This window comes from Periplaneta americana, chromosome 12 (assembly GCF_040183065.1).
Source record: "Periplaneta americana isolate PAMFEO1 chromosome 12, P.americana_PAMFEO1_priV1, whole genome shotgun sequence".
Lineage (NCBI taxonomy): Eukaryota > Metazoa > Arthropoda > Insecta > Blattodea > Blattidae > Periplaneta > Periplaneta americana.
The window spans coordinates 52,813,314-52,834,310 of NC_091128.1; the positions used below are offsets into that span (position 1 = coordinate 52,813,314).

Consider the following 20,997-nt stretch of genomic DNA (forward strand, 5'->3'; position numbering starts at 1 on the left):
ACAGCCTATAAGCTTTATTACCTTTGATTAGGTTTATAATTATTCAAGTATGCTAACAATGATTGGATTATGCTGCTTGAAAAATATGACAATCCTCTTGTGTTTGCAGTGAAAATTAAATGTACGCAATTTGTAAATGTGGGTTATCATTATTTATCCCTGAAGTCTTCAATTTGAACATTCACAAGCATGATTTCAGCCATAACATAACTAAAATAAACAGAGCAGAATTATAATAAACCCTTGTACAAGTCCTTGGTAGATATTCCACACGGAACCGAAGCTTCATTGCGTGCTAGGCGTATATTTAAATCTATTGCTCAGTGATAAGTTCGCTCGATGTAGGCCCATAATTAAAATGGCTTTTTTGTTTTTTAGTAATGTCAGATTGGCCTTAAACGTTGAATAGTATGCCTAATTAAAATAATAACAACATTTTCCGTAGTAAAGCTTCAGTTGCATATTGCAATGTCAAATTCATGTCCCATACGGGACTTTATATAAAAAATATACAGATAAAAACCAACAAATAAAAAGAAAAACCGAAGAGAAACTTTCAATAAATATTTGTTCGAAGCTCTAGTAAGTTATTTTCGCAACATGAAAACATTCAATTTAGCTATAAGTATAAATAATTATATAATTCTTTGAAATAATTGATTGAATGTATCAAAATATGAGTTTGATAGTACCATACGGCATCTGAAATGACTCTAAACCAGAAAGAACTCTTTGAGATATGACTGTAGCGTATAAAATCTCACCTCTAAATAACAAAGTTTTGTTAATAATTATAATTTAATCTTGCAGAAAGACAATGTTTGGCGCAACAATTTCGTAATCCTGAGAAGTAGCTTTACGCTACGCATGCGTGGGTTTCTAAATAATATTGGCAAGAAGTAGTAAGCTGTTCTGAACAGTGTGTTGGCTGCAATGCATATTGTTCCCCACGTACGGCATGTGCGCAATAAATTAATATTATACGCCTAACTTTCGGGCTTTCTATAGCACGCGACAATGACACTTCCAGCTCGGGTCCCTCATAATAATACGTCGTAATGTTTTTTTCTGTATTTACGTTCATGTTTATGTGTTCTACCTCTTTATTTCACGTGTTAAATAATCAATTTCAGGTTAGACCTACCTACCCCGATCAATTCTTTTCAATTTTTTGCTATTTTCTAACATGTTTTCAAGTCAACTGACGTCCTATATGAATTCTTCACATTCCAAACTAGGCCTACCTTCCCTCTGGAAATTAGACCATTTTTTTTTAATATTTTTTCGTCAAAAAATCGTCAGTGTTGCGTGCTAGAAACCCCCAACTTTGATTTACTAATGCAGACCTATAATATATTGTATTTGTGGCGTCTAAAGGGCACAAAAATTAATTCTGGAGGAAAACCTCTCCATGGATTTTAGTTCTAACCATGTAACTTATACAGTAGTTGTTCTAGGCTACATTAAATTCCCATAATTTATATGCGTAGATTGTTGCGGGCGGACTGTGATTTTACATGTTTTAGATTTTTAACGTTTTAGGTACATAGCCTAGTTTTGGAGGGTAGCTTAATGTCATGTTTGGTGGAAGGCGATGTTTACTGCTTAGTGACGATCGGAGTAATTACGTTAGCTTAGTTTTGCTTGAGTTAGTTAGATTAGATAAGGTTAGGTTGTGATAGGTTATGTTAAGTTACAGTCGAAGTTTTTTTGTATCACCTTTCGAAAATCGTGCATAAAATCGTCGTTTGTAAAAAAAAAAGTTCGAAAATTGTAGAGTGGTCGTCTCCCAGAACTGCTTGGAAAGAGTTGCAATATGTTTACAATAACTTGTCAAATAGTCTTGAAAGTCATAATATGGGCTATTTTTGACTGCAGCAAATATCGAGCCTCACCTTAGAAAGAAGAGGTTAATATATTTTGTCTCTTTAGTGACATAATATGCTTACCTAATGCTCTTGATATAATTGTCTTCTTATACCATGAACAATTATCACAGAATAAAAATGTAATGTTGCTATTAAAGCAAATTGAAAATACCGGTACTTGAACTATAAAACGAAATTAGGTTTCACGTGCCACAAATTTACTAATAAGAACTTAACGTTAAGGATGATATGCATATTGAAGCATTATACATCACATGGCATACATGATATGGCAATTAATTTGTTAAACGAGTGTGCAAGAAAGATTAAAATGACATTATGCAGCCTTTCTTGCTTAAAAAGTATCATTCCCACGTAAATAAGTAGGTATTTATTTTTATCAAAACAAATATCAGTCACCATTAAACTATTTCTTCAATTGTAAAATAACAATAGTCCACACACCTATTTTCTACTTAACTCCCTTAATTGTCTAAACAAAGGGAAAAAAATCACAATTTTTCACTATCATACCCTTGCAATTCATGTTGTTAATATAGTGCATTAGGTAAATATTACCTTTATATGGACTAATAACAAATAATTATGTGAAATTATTCCTTAAAATCGAATTATTGTTAAACATCTACATTCATACTAACACTGCTTTAACAAATCGAATTATCAACAATAATATGAATATGGGTGATACATAACCACACTCGTGTCTACATAAACTGCATCTTAACCATGTCAGACATGACTTCACTGCCTTTCAACTAGTACATAAATAAAATGCTTTCATGGTATTAGGTGCAATATATTTCTTTTCTTAGTATCTATTTCAACATAGACTCATTCCAAAATCTGCTCCAAAACACACTTCTTTAGGTGAATAGATCTGAACTCACCTTGCATAGATCTGCCCCGTTCAACAGTAGTAAAGCGCACAAAATAAAATCCTTCTTCCAGTATATCCAATTTACACACATTTTAACAACACCGCACCATCATATGAACAAGTATTAACAATGAAATAAATTAATATCGCACGTTCTTTCACAACAAAACAACATTGTCAACATTAACAAAAAGAAACTTTACTTGACGTATTTTTCATGGTGTACATACTGCAAGACTCTCTGGTGGTAGTTTCTTGCAACACATTTCAAAGATTGACCAATGAATTCAGTTTCTACGATCAAAACAAAGTATCGTTTTCCGCATGCTAGAATTCCTAACAGATTTTAAGACACAAACATAACTGATAATACTTATATAGCGATATGCTAATAATATTGTGAGTCATTATTTTGATAGATTTACTAAGCGTCACTACAAAAACTTCAGCTCTCTCTATTTTACGTAGTGTTCTATACCACTGACATCTATTTTCGATTTATGAAAGCGTTAGCAATTAACCACGGCCGACTTGATGCTCGCTTCGCTTATCCTTTACAAAAAAAAAAAAAAAGCGAAGGTAACATCAAGTCGGCCGTGAATTATCATTTAATAACAGAGACAGTGTCGCCAATTCAGCTGTTTTCCCGCTAAATGGATAACCGTCTCGCGGGCAAAATTATATTATCCCGCTTAATGGGAATACTACCGGTTGCTAGCGGTTTTTAAACTTTAAAATTTCTGAAATTAAATTGATGGAGAAAATGCACCTATACTTTTTTTTTGAAAGATGGGACATGACAGGAGCGTTGCAATAGGAAAAACAATTGAATGTCACATAGCGTGGTAGGTCTGTTGCTATGGTAACGACGGTTGAGTTGCCATACTTCCGTTCCCAAATGACGAGTGCTTAATAGCTCTCTTGGCAACATTTATTGTGCACACAATGTTAATATTGGAACGTTTCGTCTTTGATTCTCTGTCGATTTTTGTATTGTTTTTTTTTACCTTCGCGTCCATTGTCAATGAATGTTTTAACATCACTCATCTTAACGTCAATTGCTAACTTCTATCAGCTGGCAGTGTGGTAGTCCATATTGGCAACATAGCACTGTAGTTCCAAGCTCGGCCGCTTTACTGTCATGTCCCATCTTTAAAAAAAAAAAACAAGTATAGTGTCCCGCATGAAATCTTTTTAAGTCGAATAAATATCATACTACGCATGCGCAACACACATAAGTAAAGAAGCTAGTGAACAGTGTCATGTACTTACACCATTTTAGCACGTACATTTCGCAGTAGCTAAACATACCAAATGACGGCAGTTATGAACTGTGGTTATTATGGAAACGTTTACTGTTTCATCTATGGAATCTTTGATGACGCAGCCTGACACCAGAGTTCGATGTATTATTCTTTATAATCATAGGCGGAGTTATGGGGGGCATGGCACTGCCCTCCCCCCAAACCTGTCTGAACTCTGTTTTTTTTATTAACGTTAGAAACTATTGAATTCAAAATATCTTTTTTTGCTTTTGTTTATGATTAAGTTTCTGTGCTTAAATTGACGAATTAATGTCTTCTGATCGTGTGTCTGGACTATAATATTTATTTAAATTTATGAATGTATAAAAATTTCTATACCTCATTTGAGGAATGGAAGCACTGCAACAGCCTGTACTCATGTTTAGAAATCTGCAGGTGTTCATGCCGCCACTTGGAGAAATATGAATAACATACCGGTAATGCACAACGATGCAGAAAAAAGAAAAGTGATCACAGTAGGCTATAACGTGTAAACTTAAAGAAGAGATTAAATAAAATAATTAGAGTTTACAATTCATATGATATCTTCAGAAAAGCTTGATATAAAATAGTTTCTGTTAGTGTTACGTAGTTTTATTGATACATATGTTTCTGTACGAGAGAGAAAAAAAAAGAGAGATTGTTTTAAATTATGCCCTATTATAATAAAATTTGTAGTAGATCTACAGTTCAAGCCCCATACAATCTGGTCCGAAACATCGTGGAATGGATGCAACGCTGTAAGAAATATGCTCCCCTCCCGAAAATACCTTCATTAAATGATCATATTCTAATATACTGTACTGAACCACGGTCAAGCTATAACTGGGGGAGGAGGTAAATGATAACCTCATTATATGGGGATTCTACGGTTTTGCTTTGCCCCCCCCCCCCCAGGGAAACGGTTCTCTCTCCGCCTATATTTATAATATATGGGGCTCATCATCAAAATCCTTACAGATACTAAAATTGCAGAAGAGAATAATAAAAATCATGAAACAAGTTCCAATACGGACTGCGAGCAGAGGCATTTTTAAAGAGCTCAATATACTACCGGTCCCCTGTATCTACGTACTAGAGACAGTCTGTTACATCCATCAGAATGCAAAACAGTATATACCAAACTCTGAATACCATGACTACAACACTAGAACTTCCAGTAATATGCATTTAAAACACCACAGGCTTACCAGAAGTCTTAACAGTATATCTCATAATGGTTGTAAATTATACAACAAGCTCCCCTTACATATCAGGAAGTGTACCCAAAAAAATTTCAAGAAATCGGTAAAAAATATACTGTTGAAGCACATGCCACTGAACATAAACGAGTACCTAAATTTAAATCTTGAACAGGAAATGTAACAATCTCTATTTTATATACTGTTATTGATTGCTGTTGTTTTCCCTGTTTATTGCTCCTTACCTTCCTCTTCATGTACCTGGTAGAAGCACAAACTGCCAAGATTGTCATTATAATAAAATATACAATGTTAGAAAGTGATTATTATTATGTTGTAATTACTATTGTATTTGTTTACATTACTATTATACCATTGTATTAACATGTAATTGTTATCTGACGATGCCATGAATCCTTGTATTCTGACGGCTAATACATACATACATACATACATACATACATACATACATACATACATACATACATACATACATACATACATACATACATACATACATACATACATGCAATAAAGATGAAGGAATTCCTAGCAAAATCTTAGTAAAATGGATTCAAACTACAGACGGAGATTTAACAGAGGAGGTTCATTATGTATACAAGTTCTTGGATTTTTCCTTAAATTTTTTTATACCTGTAATGAACAATTACACATTTTCGGAGCTCGAACTCAGGAAATAATACCGTCACTTTATTAAAACTGCAGACTGCCGCATTGTGTATAGAAGTTCTTAGATTTTTCCTTCAATTTTTTTATACCTGTAATACACAATTACACATATTCTGGGCTCGAACTCAGGAAGTAATACCGTCACTTGATTAAAACTGCAGCCTGTAACTTGCCGGAAGGGCCGCATTGTGTATAGAAGTTTTTAGATTTTCCTTTTATCTACCTATAATGATGAATTATACCGGCTCGAAGTTGGCGTTCTTATGTTGGCGGTTCCATAGCTGAACTTTCCCTACTTCAAACACAAACTTTGGAACACAACAGTCTTTTATACTCTTCGCGCGTCTTGTACTCTCTGTTCGATTTGAAGGGGTTTTATCGAGAGGAAGATTGACATAAGTAACAACTTTCGTCAAAGTGCAGGCAAATGACGTAAGGTTAGTAGCGCAAAATGCGCAAAAAGTATGTTGGGACTCCTTCAGATGTTAGAGCATACGTTTCTTTTTATCCTCTCAGGCATAGAGCGGGACAAATACTGCAGTTGAGCCACAGATATAGAGAGCTTAGATCGACAATGAAGTCTCGAGCGCTGAAGCTGGGCTTGCGGCCAGCCAACATCTTAGGATACTACCACTAGCATGGCATTTACATACATTGCCATTGTCGAGTCCTGTGAAACATTATAATAATGCTTTATGGCAACCCAGTAACTTTACGTATTGCATCATACACAAAAAGAAGCATCAGTTCTACATTTCATCTTCGCTATTTATTATTACAGTTACCACCACAGTCTACTATATACAGTCACGAAGCTTGGGATGATTTTTTGCCAACGAGTTGCATTTCTCGCGATAGTTGCTAGCCGCTTGGAGCGCTGTGAGTACTAGGAACCAAAGCAGTGTATATTGGAGAGTACCGCATTCTTTTGATCCGACAAATGCCGCCGCGGCGGCCATTTTTACTCCTGCGGAGAGACTGTACAACGCAAGAATTGTGTAGGAACAGAGGTTTCTAGTGCGATATTTCATTGTTATCTTGAAGAATGCCGTGTTGTTGTGCAGTTAATCAATGTGTAATCAATTGTCGATGTACAAAATTAGCACTTAGTCATAAACAAGAGGAAGAATATACTTCAATGATTCATTTCTCCATGACATAATATTTTCAATGCGGGCTAAAGCAAGGAGATGCACTATCACCTTTACATTTTAACTTCGCTCTAGAATATGCCATTATGAAAGTTCAGGATAGCAGAGAGGGTTTGGAATTGAACGGGTTACTGCTCCTTGTATATGCGGATGACATGAATATGCTAGAGAAAATCCACATACTATTACGGAAAACACGGGAATTGAAGCAAGTAAAGCGATAGGTTTGGAAGTAAATCCCGAAAAGACAAAGTATATGATTATATCTCGTGACCAGAATATTATTCGAAATGGAACGGTTTCGCTACGACGATCTTCGTCGAACGAACATCGCTGACGATTGAAATCGCCAGCGCTCATCCTCAGAGAGTGGTTTCTTTACAGGCGAACTTCGTAGGTGGATAGTTTATTGTTTTATATAGTTGACCATGTCTGATCAGCTGATAAGTGGATGAAAATATGATAACGTTATAATACAAGTTTTGCTTGAAAAACAAGTAGGCCTACGGATCTTTAAAGTAGTTAATGTCATGTTTAGAAATAGATATACAGAGGGGTCTTTTAATTAATTGATATTAAGACATCTTGAAAATGAACCTACCAATTTTAAGGAATATTTCAGACTTTCTCCCGAATAATTTCATTTTGTTTTAAGTTCAATTGAAAATGATATTGTAAAATTACCCACAAAATTTATTCACAACCAGTAAGCCCAGCTGAAAGATAAGCATAACTTTAAGGTAAAAACCAATTATATAAAAACTTCATTTCTACTTTTTACAGTGTCATTCTTTTCATTTAGGAGCATTTATTTAGGAAATAATGTTACAAATAAAAAAAATAATGTGAGAAGGAGGTTGTTGCACTTCTCTCCTTTGCTCGGAATTCCACTTCACTTACTATTTCACACTCAAACTTTTGCTTCAGTAGCTAAATCTGCCGCATCGTGTGTGTCCTCCAATTATGAATCATTTTATTCGATTGTATTAACAGTTCCGGTTGTTGCAAAATATAGATTTGTTATTGTTTACATTGGTTCTTCTTTTTGGCTCATGTCGAACAGGGATTTGTGTTTAATCAATTAATATATCGCCCTCGTTAGTGAAGAAATTGCAGAAAGATTTCTGTTTTACCGCCATTATGGTATGTATGATGTATAAATCACGTTATTAAATTATTTAATTCATGACCTACTGTAATTTTACAATTGGTTTCTCGGCGATGATCGCCAACTTTTTGCCTCTAAGGCAAACGTCGACGATATTCGTCGAGCCCAGCGACGTTCGTTGACTTTCATCGCCGTAAAGAAACCATGCACATTCAAATCAACGGGACAGAATCCCAGCGAAGAACGCCAACGATGATCGTCGGCGAAGATCGCCGTAGCCAAACCGTAGCTTAACTGTAGCAAACACTCTTTACCCCCAAGCTTGTAATTTGGGTAAAACTAAAGTCGACCGTGAGCAGTCACATATCTCTTGACCTCAAGATGGCGATGCGCGAAAGTGTTCAATTTTGGGTCGAGAAACAGCGCTCCTAGTGAGTCTAGGTTAAACTATAAAACGTCTTTGGTGCTCGGGCCCAACGAGCACAGAATGCATAGAGTAGATATAAACAGCTTGGAGGTGAAGCCGCTTTTGTGGACAGTCGCCATTATGATGCTACCAAAACATTGCGCTCCCGGTTAGCACATGGGCAGTTGATTGTGATGTTGCATCGTTGTTTTAGTTAATAAATTAACTAATTTCAATATGCCTACATGTTCTGCGTATGGCTGCACAAACAGGTTTCCAAAAAAAATTCCTGGAATAACTTTTCACGGGTAAATGTGCATGTGTGAAATGTACTTATTACCGGTAGGCTAGATACGGTAATGAATGATTTAGCCTAAGTTAGTCGGTTAGATTCGTATTGTTCACGTATTTGTTTGATTAAGAGAAAGGATTAGTGTATTGATATTATTGTGATTAATTTTTATAATCACGAAATCAGACATGCTTTGCAGACTTAGCATTTACGAGCGAAGCTAACCTAACAACCCATGTTGGAAGTTTGTGTCGAGTGCTATAGAAAACTGGTGTACCGAGGTTTCTCTTAAACCGAATGCACGTATTCGTTTGATGAAGAAAAAGAAATAGTGTATTAATATTATTGTAATTAATTTTTATAATCACGAAATCAGACTTATGCTTTACAGACTTAGTAGCTTCATTAACTCGGTCGTGAACTGACTTGACCCACTTGGTAATAAAACTTCACTTTTGTTCGCCGTTATAATCTAATTATATACTATAAACGAAGAGCCTATCAAATATTATATGGTTAAGAGCATTCCATTTTTTCTCTAAACAAAATCGGGACATCTATACGAAATACTGGCAAAAGGAAGAGAATGATAATTTGCGTTAAGAAGCAAGTTTCATTATTAAATCGAAGCAAATGGATCAACCTATAAAAGTAATTATTATAGGGTAGCATTTTTATTGGACTAGTAGCAAAATAAGGTCAAACTGTTATTTTCCTTTTTTATCATTATTGTTTGTTTAACCTTCCAGATTATCTATTAAATACCATACTGCAATTTGAAGAGCTGCCAATTTAAATAACCTGTATATATGTGATTTATCGATGACAGTTTCGTAATTTTTGCTAAAAATACGTGCATAGCGATTCTGTATTACGAAACAAACAAGAAAGTGTGAGTCCTACAAGAAATTAGGGACATATGGAATTCTTATTATCATAAGATCTTCTATAACGTAATAGCTATTTTGCAATGTTTTGGTAGCAACAAGATGGCGTCAGGTCCATGAAACCGGCTTCACTCCGTCCAATGGTATTAAGATGCTAGTGTCTACTCTATTGTATTCTGTGCTCGTTGCTCGGGCCTGTATATTTATTTTTATATCCCACCCATTCCAGCTGCAGGTTACTTGCGACAGAGATAACAGCGGTAAGTAACTCGCTCTGGAGTTCAGATTAACAAAATTCACCTGTCAAAATCTCTGGCACCCACTTTTTTGTACTTCTGCGTTCCATATCATTCAACGCCATCAGAGTTTAATGTCATCATATCATGCACGCTTGTATCGTCCTACTCCGCGGGCAAAGTAAAGCACATTGCATTTATCTAAAAGGTATAGCTTATCGATATAGAGCAGTAAATTCTGGTATAAATTCAGTAGTACGGATAGTAACGCATAAATAGTTTCCTTCACAGTAACTTAAAGTGAGCGAAAGGTACTTACACTACGTATGCTAAATTATTATTGGAACGAAATACTGTATTCACAAATAAAAAAGTGTCTACATAAAAATTCAGTTTCAAGTTGTCTTAATTATAATTAATGTTAATGTTCTGTATTTCCTTTTCAAGCAATTTAAAATATGCAATTCTAGGTTAAAAAGCAATATTACTATTGCATATAAAATGTATCTTTACTGAGCGTTTGTAAAGGAGTAGAAGGCAGAGCTAGGGTGATACTGATGTGGAGGGCAATAAGAATAAACGATGACAACGATGAGGAGAAATAGTTACTACCATAAGTAACAACTTAACCACAACTTTTCGTTCACAGATACAACGTCCACTCTACATTAGGACCTACGTCCATTTTATTGGCTGTCTAATGTCTGTAAGTAATAAAATATCTCCTCAATTTTTACAATTAAACATAGTCAATGGAATTGTGCTTAAGAAAATCTTTGCGATTATACAGTAGACCTATATGCACGAAAGTATATAAAGAAGTATATTCCAACATTTGAAAATTACAGCACAAGGAATAAACTCGGATTTAAAGCTATAATTAATCTTCGTGGAATTCAAAATTAGTGCAATGAAAGCCGCTCAAGGATCGTTCCCAAATAGTATGGTAAAGGGATGACTTTTTCGTTAAAACATTTGGCGTCACGCAGTAAATCTTAGACTTCAAAAATATTTCATAAATAATATAATTCGCATTGGCTCTTGTCGCCTTCTGATCCTTCCTCTTGTTTCATTGGAAGATGTAGAAGATAATTTAGACCAAATAGCAGACAGTTGTGAAGATGATGTCCAAGATCTTTTTGCATACATTGACAAAACATATGCAAGAGACCGTCTAGCAAGAGACTGAAGAGGGCTAGCTCCAAGATTTTCGCCCGCACTTTGGAATGTCTATGGCCGAGAGAAATGTTAAAATCTTATGTTTTATTTAACAACGCTCGCAACTGCAGAGGTTATATCAGCCTCGCCGGATGTGCCGGAATTTTGTCCCGCAGGAGTTCTTTTACATGCCAGTAAATTTACTGAAATGACCCTGTCGCATTTAAAAACACTTGACATCGAGCTGGTCCGGGATCGAACCCGAAACCTTGGGCATAGAAGGCCAGCGCTATACCAACTCGCCAACCAGGTCAAATGGCCAAGAGACAAATAGAGTGAAGAGTACTAATAAATTATGTGGAAGTGTGGCACTTCCGTTTTCAAAAAAATCATTAGAACACATCATTCAAACTTTCGGACGTTTTAGAACACATTGAAAAAATCGTCCGGAAATACGAGTACAAACGGCGATTCTACAGTTATCAGCGCGACACGTAAACATCAGATACCTTGTTAAAAAGGTAGTCTACATCCTGAAGCAACGATAACTAGAACAAATTGTGGGTAGATATCAAACATACTGTAAACATAACAACATTAACCTGAATAACTCTTCTCGGGTTCTCAGCCAGGTGAGTTGGAGATTAGCTTCCAAGCTTTCGACGGCTAGCTCTGCCATCTTCTTCGTCCCTGAAGAAGATGGCAGAGCTAGCCGTCGAAAGCTTGGAAGCTAATCTCCAACTCACCTGGCTGAGAACCCGAGAAGAGTTATTCTATATCAAACGCCGGGAAAGCCTCAAGTCATACACAACATTAACCTGTATTTGAAAATCATAAGCTACAAAATTAAATTGTATTCGGTAGAACCACAAGAAGAAAGAGAACATTAATAGCTAATGTTGAGAAGTCATCATGTTCATAGCTGAGAACATCAATATTGCTTCCACTTTCATCTTGGAACACGTGAACTTTGATTCACAGAACTTCTTCGCTAGGCCAAGAGTTGAGCACGGGTAAACCGTGGTCCTCCAGCCGACTACCTGTACACAGCATAAGCCCACTAAGCCTACCCGCGGTCCTCGTGAACTCTTGCTTCAGAGTTCGAGCTCGAGGCAATGAACTCTAGCCCAACAGAGACCGAGACCGCTAGCCCGCGAAGCCCAAGCAGACCTGCCTAAGAACCGCAGCGATTCCTTCACAATTCGCTTCTTTACTTGATGCATAATATTTCTGTAGCATAAATAATCTTATTAATTTGGGAATAGTACCTCAAGTTTCAAACAATAGTCCCATACCTGGGTTGGGTGAAAAGAATTTTAGCACATCGCGTTATTGTTTTACATCGAAGCTCCATAGTATAAGAATTATTTCATACTTCATATAATTTTCCTTTATTGATTATAAAATATGTTTCATTTGTTTTAGTAAGACAACATTAATTCTGTCATTAACAAAGGGATTGCAATCCCGCATATTTTATTTCAAGATGCAAAGTTACACAACATGAATTATGGTACAAATTGCATAATTAAATTATTAAATCGTATCCACATATCAGACCTAAATAAGAAAATTTCATATTTCAAGGATATGATATATTCATACAGGTACGAATGTTTGTATAATGTGTATTCGATACATTCCATTCGGTGAAATCGCACAGAAAGAAATTCGCCTTGTTTAAATTGTTTGCCTATTACTTATAAATGGCTTTCACAGAAACCGGCCCTCACATAAGCCACCATCGGTCCCTATCCTGAGGTAAATTAATCCAGTCCGTAGCATCATAACCCACCTCTGTCAAATCCATTTTAATATTACCCTCCCATCTATGTCTCGGCTTATCCAAAGTGTAGAGCGTTGAAATACACAACACAGTATGACGAAATGATATTGTTGTTACGTTTTCATGGTTACCAATTACCTTTACGGTTATGGACATCCATTTCAATCGATGCATTTAATATCGTGCTAATTGTGACTTGATTAGTGGTTAACAAAGCGCGTGAAATGTGAGCAGGATCAATCTACATCTGTAACAAATATTAAAAGTAACGCTGTGACGTAGGTATAGCCTACAATGTGATCCGTAATCAAGTCTTCAGATAATTCAAGCAAGACATGGCATGGATCCTCAGTCTGCAGCCTAACGTTTAGTGATCAATGAAACTTTTCATCAGAAAGATCAGTTGCATCCTTTTTATTAAATAATCTAAGGTTAGAAGTTTAATTGGCATCAAATTAACAAAGGCTATATGCTATGTATGTATATTACTTCCAGCACAATATGTTTAATAACGTGACAATAATTATATAACTTGTGAGATACTAAAATTCGGAAGGGGTATTTCAGTGTACTTCAAAAACACAGCAATGGACAATAAAATATAAATTCCTCCTACAATGTGATTTGTAATCAAGCCTTCGCTTACTTGAAGCAAGACATGGCATGAATCCTCAGTCTACAGCCTAATATGCAGTAGGCCTATAGTGATCATCCAAACATTTATATACCGGTATCTAATATTAGAAGTTAATTCACATTAAATTAATAAGGTTTCATTCTATGCACATAATTTCCATGTAGACCTACTTATGTTTTCAGCAAAATATGGTTAATAACGTGGCAATTCTTATCAAACATATGCGATAATTAAATTATTTTCTGTGTAAATATTTCAAAATGCTTTGATTTTCAGAACAGTAGGGAACAATAGGCCTAACGTACAATCTCTTACTACAATGTGATTTGTGAAGAAGAAACACGTTAATTCAAGACAGATATGATATGAATCCTCCATCTACAGTATAACGTGTAGTGATCATCAAAAGTTTCATCAGGATCGCTTTTAATTTATATTGTAAGTAGTCCTATATCTAAGATTAGAAGTTTCATTCATATTGAATGTGAATGAATGTATATTTGTCTTCAAGCAATATACTTTTTGGTGAGGCGGCATTTCACATTATTAGTATACAGTGCCGACTCACCGTTTTACACGCCTCACGTACAAGTCATTTAGGAAATTACTTATTTTTAATTTATTACTGCAATTCTTTTACTAATCTTTTCTTGTCTGTCATCAATTCTTCCACAAGTTTACTCCTAACCCATTATTATACCAAAAATACTATAACCCCCTCCTGTATGACACATTTCCCCTCACTCTACATCTCTAATTATTTGCACTTTTCACAACTCACTTTTCCACATTGCTACTTTTTAGGTCTTAGTTTTCTTTTCTCACGATTTATTTCCCCTCCACACCATTTCCTTAAGTCATACTGTTTTTTCACCTTGTTTTCCTCTCTTCCTTCATCACTACTCCCTGAACTATCTCCTACTTGCGTTATTCCACTTCTCGTCAGCCTCGATGTTTCATTCATATTACATTATAAGGTTTTATTTCATGTATACTATTTGCGTGTAGGCCCTACGTTTCTTTCCAGCATAATATGATTAATAACGTGACAATCTTGTAGAACCTATGCGATATATAATTTCGGAAGAAGCATTTAGTATATAATTTTTCGGTATGATTATTTCAAAATACTTTGATTTTCAGTACAGTAAGATACAATCTCTTCTTACAATATGATTTGTAATGAAGTCTCCGGTTACTTGAAGAAGGACATGGCATGAATCCTCAGTCTGCAGCCTAATATATAAGTTAGTGATCATCGAAACGTGTTATCAGAAAGGCAAGTTCTGTTTTTTAATATGTTTTCTATATTTAAGATTGGAATTTGATTTCGGATTAAATTGTGATGTTTTTTTTTTTTCCTATGAATATTAGCAATTCTTCAGAACTCGTGCGATAATTTAATTCGAAACGTGTATGAAGTAAAAGTTTATTTTCAGTGTATGTATTAAAAAAAAAACTTTGATTTTCAGTACAGAAAGGAATAACGTAGAATCTCTTGTTACAATATGATTTGTAAAGAAACATCGCATTAATTCAAGAAAGATATGTCATGAACCCTCAATCTATAGCCTAACATATAAGTTTAGTGGTCATCGAAATGTATCATTAAAAAGACCAGTGCTATGTTGGAATTCGATGTATAATTCGTATTACATTATAAAGTTTTATTCCATGCATATTATTTGCGGGTACTTTTATTTCCAGCGCAGTATTTTTAATAACGTGGCATTCTTGTAGAACTTATGTGAAATTTAATTTCGAAAGGAGCGTTTAGTAGATAATTTTTCAGTGTGATTATTTCAAAATACTTTGATTTTTAGTCCAGTAAGGTACAATAACGTAGAAACTTCACTGCAATGTGATTTGTAATGAAGTCTGGCGTTAAATATAGACATAGCATGAATTCTCAATCTGCAACCTAAGGTATAGTGATCATCGAAGCGTTTCTTAAGAAAAGCCAGTCCCATCCTGGGATTATAAGTTTAATTGGTATTACATTATAAGATTTTATTTTATGCATAGGCCTATTATTTGCGTGTACTTTTGTTTGCAGCATTATATTATTAATAACGTGGCAATTCTTATTTAAATTCCGAAGGAGTATTTAGTACATTTTTAGTTGTTCTTTGCAAAACGTGTTATGTCCACTGATAATATTTTGTTGTTTTTTTTTTGCGACATGTTCCTTATTATCTTCTCTATCGATAAAGCTACAAATAAAGCAACTAAACGTGTTCTGTCCATGGTAGAAAACGATTGAAGAAGTTTGGTGCAGATGCAAGAAATGTTTTGTCCTCCTACTATACAGTTACATAATGTATTAATTCCTCAAATATGTAAAATGTATTTTGTTCAATCGTAAATCCTCTGCTACCACTATTACATCTGCAACCAAAGTAATTACTGTCCTTTGTGTATAATTCATGCTATTTCTTCTTTGTTGTGGTACCATGTTATTTTAATGATTTGAAGAGAATTTTAAAAATAATGTTGTAATGTTTTCAGTATTGAAGAACAGCTATGTACAGATTATTGTTAACAGGAAAAGTGCTTTTGTAGATACGATTGGAGTTTTAATAGTTACCATTGAATACAGTAAATTGACAGTAATCATGAATGAGGAAAATAGAGTGGCAACCTCAAACAACAAAGTAACATCTGCTGCTCCCGACAGAGCTCGAAAAAAGACGAGAAATGAACAATCCTTGAAAGGAAACAAGGCGAAACGAATGAGGTTAGCTATGTTCAGTTACTGCCTACTGTATTCAAATATTAGTATAAATAATTTATTTCATGCTCTATGATAACTTGCTTAGTTTATTATCGTTTCTATAATGCACGTAATTTTACAATATTACTTAATATTGTTTCAGATACACTGCAAACGTTTCCCAAGACCCCCAAATTGTCAGCATCCACAAATTAAAAATTCAGATGCTTTGAATTTACATTACAGGATGTGAGATTAATCAACCAGAAGTTCTTCCAGGAGCCAGATCTACATGCAAAATGAAATGGTTCTGAAGTATGTGACGGTGCTATCACCAAAACGCAAACGATCTCGCAAGTATTCTTTCAGCAAGTCTGTATCAGTAAAATGTTACCGAGTAAATATGAAGAGAGGATAATGTTCAGTCAGGTATGTACAGAGCGGTCTATGACATTCTCTATAACACTCGGCAGCAAGTGAGCCCAGCACGGTGTCAGCGCTTGTCATTCCCGGTGAACGGGGTCCGCCACAGTCGCACGCTACAGTCTTTCTTTCTCTGTCCCTGCTTTCTCTCTCTTTGCCTGCCTTCAAGGACATAGCACATGGCCACATTGCAACAGATAGCTGCTCTTCAGTTGTCTATGAGTTCTGTTGACGTTTGTATTGATGTACCTATGTCTTAGATGAAGATTGAAGATCGTGGCTTAATAACTGTGGCTTGTAAACTTTTGTGATGCCATTCTAAGCCACAATCTACATTCTTCATCTAAGGCGTACGTACATCAATTCAAATGTCAACTGAGCTCATAAACAGAAGAGCAACTATCTGTTGCAATGTGTCTTTGAAGGCAGGGAAAGAGAGAGAAAGCAGGGACGGAGAGAGAAAGACTGTAGCGTGCGACTGTGGCGGACCCCGTTCACCGGGAATGACAAGCGCTGACGCTGGGCCCGCTTGCCGTAGAGAATGTCATAGACCGCTCTGTAGAAATAATTCTGTTCCTAGAAGCACTTCAAATAGGAAGGTCTCTCTTCAAAATTTATGTAACAAATTTCTCAAGCAAGGTGTTTGGTCAAAAAAAAAAAAAAAAAAAAAAAGAAGTGACTTTTTCGAAATAACAAATTTGCCCATAAGAGACAATCAGTTAAAATATTAATTGAGAAATAACCATCTCAGAGTCACTACTGCAGATCAAAAAATGTAAACCAGCCATTTAAGCATTTCAGCTATGTGGGATGAGTACAAGAAAGCTCATGACTAGGAGCTTCATGTCAATTATGAATACTTTCGAAGTATATTTGTTAATGAGTACAACATAAGCTTTGCAAGTCCTGCAACTGATTGTTGCTCAACATGTTTACGAATGAAGGAGAAAATTAAAAACTGTGCAAATCCTGCAACAAAAGATGATTTTCGATTACACCTTAAATTATATGAAAAGCGAACTGATGTATTTTTCTTCTACTTAAGTCTAATGAAGAAGAGCATCTTACTTTGAGCTATGACTGCCAAAGAAATTAGAATTAGTAGAATCTATTCCCATGATATCAGCCTCAACACTAAGTGCAAATTATATAAAACATTAATAAGACCAGTCTTGCTGTATGGATCTGAAACCTGGGCAGTTGGCAGTGCCGATCATTGTAGGCTGAGTATATTTGAGAGAAAGGTTCTGAGGACGATATACGGACCAGTAAATGATGACGGCAGTTGGAGGAAAAGATATAACTATGAATTATACCAACTATTTAAAGCACCAGATGTTTGCAGAGAAATTAAATCTAGGAGAGTCAGGTGGCTGGGCCATATCTGTAGGAAGGATGAAAATTATCCTTGCAAGAAATTGACTCTCACTATACCTTTTGGCAACAGAAACGCAGGGAGACCTCAGCTAAGATGGCTGGATGAAGTGGAGAAGGATATAATAGCAGCAGGTGTTAGAGGATGGAAAACAAAGGTGTTAGATCGAAGGACATGGAAAAGCATCGTTGGGGCGGTGAAGGCTGGAACCCGGTTGTAGAACCAAAGAAAAAGAAGAATCTATTCCCCGTAGAATTGATGTTCTAATCAAAAATAAAAGTTGCCCTATAAAATACTGAAATTCCCTCTCTAAAGAGTGAATGTAAAAATAACGTGAATATTTAAAATAAGTGTTCTTTTTTTCTCTCAATAAGTTTTTATTGTATTTATTTACTTTTCCTTCTCAGCATAAATTAGTTAAAAATTTTCTTGATATATTTTTAGCATAGAATGAATACTTCTCTATGTAGATGGGTTCTGTTAAATTGTTGTGCGTTTATCAATATGTTTCATCATGTGAAGGCAGTTGTGTAGACCAATTTACAGACAGTCATCCACGGTGCGCCATAGAAGACTGGTCTTCACTACACCCACTTTGAGAAGAGGTTGTGGGAGATTTGTTAGGATACCTCAGAGGAAGAGGAGCTTCTGGAGAATACCTGTGTTAATGGATGCGTGCTTATGCCGGAGATCGAACCTGGATGGTTTTGTATAATATGTATAAATATTGTATATATATATATATATATATATATATATATATATAAGTGCTCTGCCCTTGGGCAGGTCTTTCATTGCAAACCCAGCATTTTCCAATCTTTCCTCTTTTTTGCCTTCCTCTTAGTTTCCTCATACGATCCATATATCTTAATGTCGTCTATCGTCTGGTATCTTCTTCTGCCCCCAACTTTTCTCCCGTTCACCATTCCTTTCAGTGCATCCTTCAGTAGGCAGTTTCTTTTCAGCCAGTGACCCAACCAATTCCTAAATATAATAATAAATTATTTGCAAATAAAATATAAATATTTTATGTCTATTTATGGAATTATCCGATTTACATCTTGAACACATTGCAATATTTGGTTTTCCCCGTTTGTTATAATTCTTACAACTTTATATGCAGCATTCAGAAGCCACCAGACTGAGGATCATGATTTATGAAGGGAGAGTAAATGTAAGTGAAGGAAAAATGGAGGTAGTGCTCAAATGTCATTAATAGAAATCAAACTACTTTTGTATATTCACTAATATAATTTGTTTTTGTTTTATTTTGTTTCTTTTGTTTCAGGCCCCGCTCATATCCTGTGCCTCATCGTGGCGAGCGGGTGAAACAAAGAATGATGCATGATGCCAGTTTTATTAATGGCTGAAAGTATTTTTCCAATTTTCTGTGACTTGCCTTATTTAGGACACTCGATATTTTAATTAATTCATGTTTAGGCCTATAACAAATTTCTAAAATGTCACTTACATAAAATTTATTAGTAAAACTTTACCTACCAACACAATAAATACTGTAAAATGGAAAGGTTAATGCGTCCTTCTTTGGCTAAACAGGATAACTACAAGTAGTGGTACATACATAAGGCCAGGTCATGGACGCTGTTGATCGGAGACTCATTAAAGTAAGTTAGAGATTACAAATTGACTTATTTTGTTTTTAAATATACATGCATCATTGGTTATAATTTGTATGACACATCATTGACTTGAAATTATTTTTTTCAGTAGAAATATTCAACGAAGTTCACATGAAATAGGTTCATAGTGAAGTCTTCTTTGTATTTGTTTCCATTTTCTCCTTTCGTCCATTTTCCCTGTGACTCAAGGTTTCTTCATTTCCACACCTTCTCTGTATTCTATTGTTTCTCCTGCTGGTATCTTTATACAGCTTTTTAGACGAGTCCAGTATTCATTGCTATTCTCAGGTGTGGATTTTAATGTAGCAGCTTTCTCTTCAAAATTTCTTCGTCACCTCTTTTCCTCTTATCTTCTTCAGACGAAAATCTACTCCGATTACCAACAGGACAAGGTCTGAGTTAATATGGTAAAGCCTTTGCATTTTTTAAGCAATTTCGGAATATTTCATGCACCAGTATGTAGTCTAATCTGATATCTGATTTCGTACCTTGGGCATGTCCAGATGTATCGTCTTCGTTTATGTTGTTGGAATAGTGTATTTTCAACATTCACTGCATTTCTCTTACAGATATTCACCAAAAATTCTCCTCTGTCATATCTTTTTCTCAATCCACATTTTCCCACTGTTCGTCCATCTTGTCCTTCCCCTACTACTGCGTTCCAGTCGCCCATTAGGATTACGCAGCTCCCTTCTTCTCCTTCTCATCTACCTCTTCTATCTTGTCATAGCTTTCTTCCACTTCCTAATCTGCTAATCCACTACGTGGCAGGTACAGTAAGTTTGCATAATAAATCCACAAAACCAGGGTCGTCTTATATGGCAGAAAAAAGGAAACGAGATATTACAATTCTACTTTAAAACCATTATAAAAAAACAACAGATCACATTCGTTGTCTGAGGCAAAGAGCTCGTAAAATATATCCTGACTTTCACTGTTGACAGCGCCATCATATAGGTCTAGTGCTGCTCATCGAAGTGACTACTACCGCGGAGAAATCGGAGATTACGAATAAAGCTCTCCACCGGTGATCTCCGATACTATCGTAGGTGGAACAGGGAACAAAGGAGGGATGCGGTGGTTCGGAGCGAAGCGAAGTTGGAGGACATAGAGCTCAAGGACGACCGGCGTGTACGGATTGAGGGTAGTTGTGAGTGGAATTAAATGGCACCAAATCTTATATCCGTCGCATGAAAACTCTTCAATTTAGTAGAAGATAATAATAAAGTCGCACGCTGTGA

The 20,997-nt window shown here is 35.6% G+C and overlaps 1 protein-coding gene across 3 annotated transcripts in view; it reads right to left on the reverse strand.

The window, feature by feature from the left end:
• The window catches only part of Axn (protein axin), a 223,961-nt gene extending 220,797 nt beyond the window's left edge, over positions 1-3,164 (reverse strand). Inside the window, exon 1 of one of the 3 annotated variants that reach the window (XM_069841325.1) lies at positions 2,780-3,162. The gene's annotated coding sequence lies outside the window, so the exon portion shown is untranslated. Of the gene's footprint in view, positions 1-2,779 lie in introns of all 3 variants that reach the window. The other 2 variants (XM_069841327.1, XM_069841324.1) reach the window with 2 other exon arrangements.
• Positions 3,165-20,997: the final 17,833 nt, after the last annotated feature.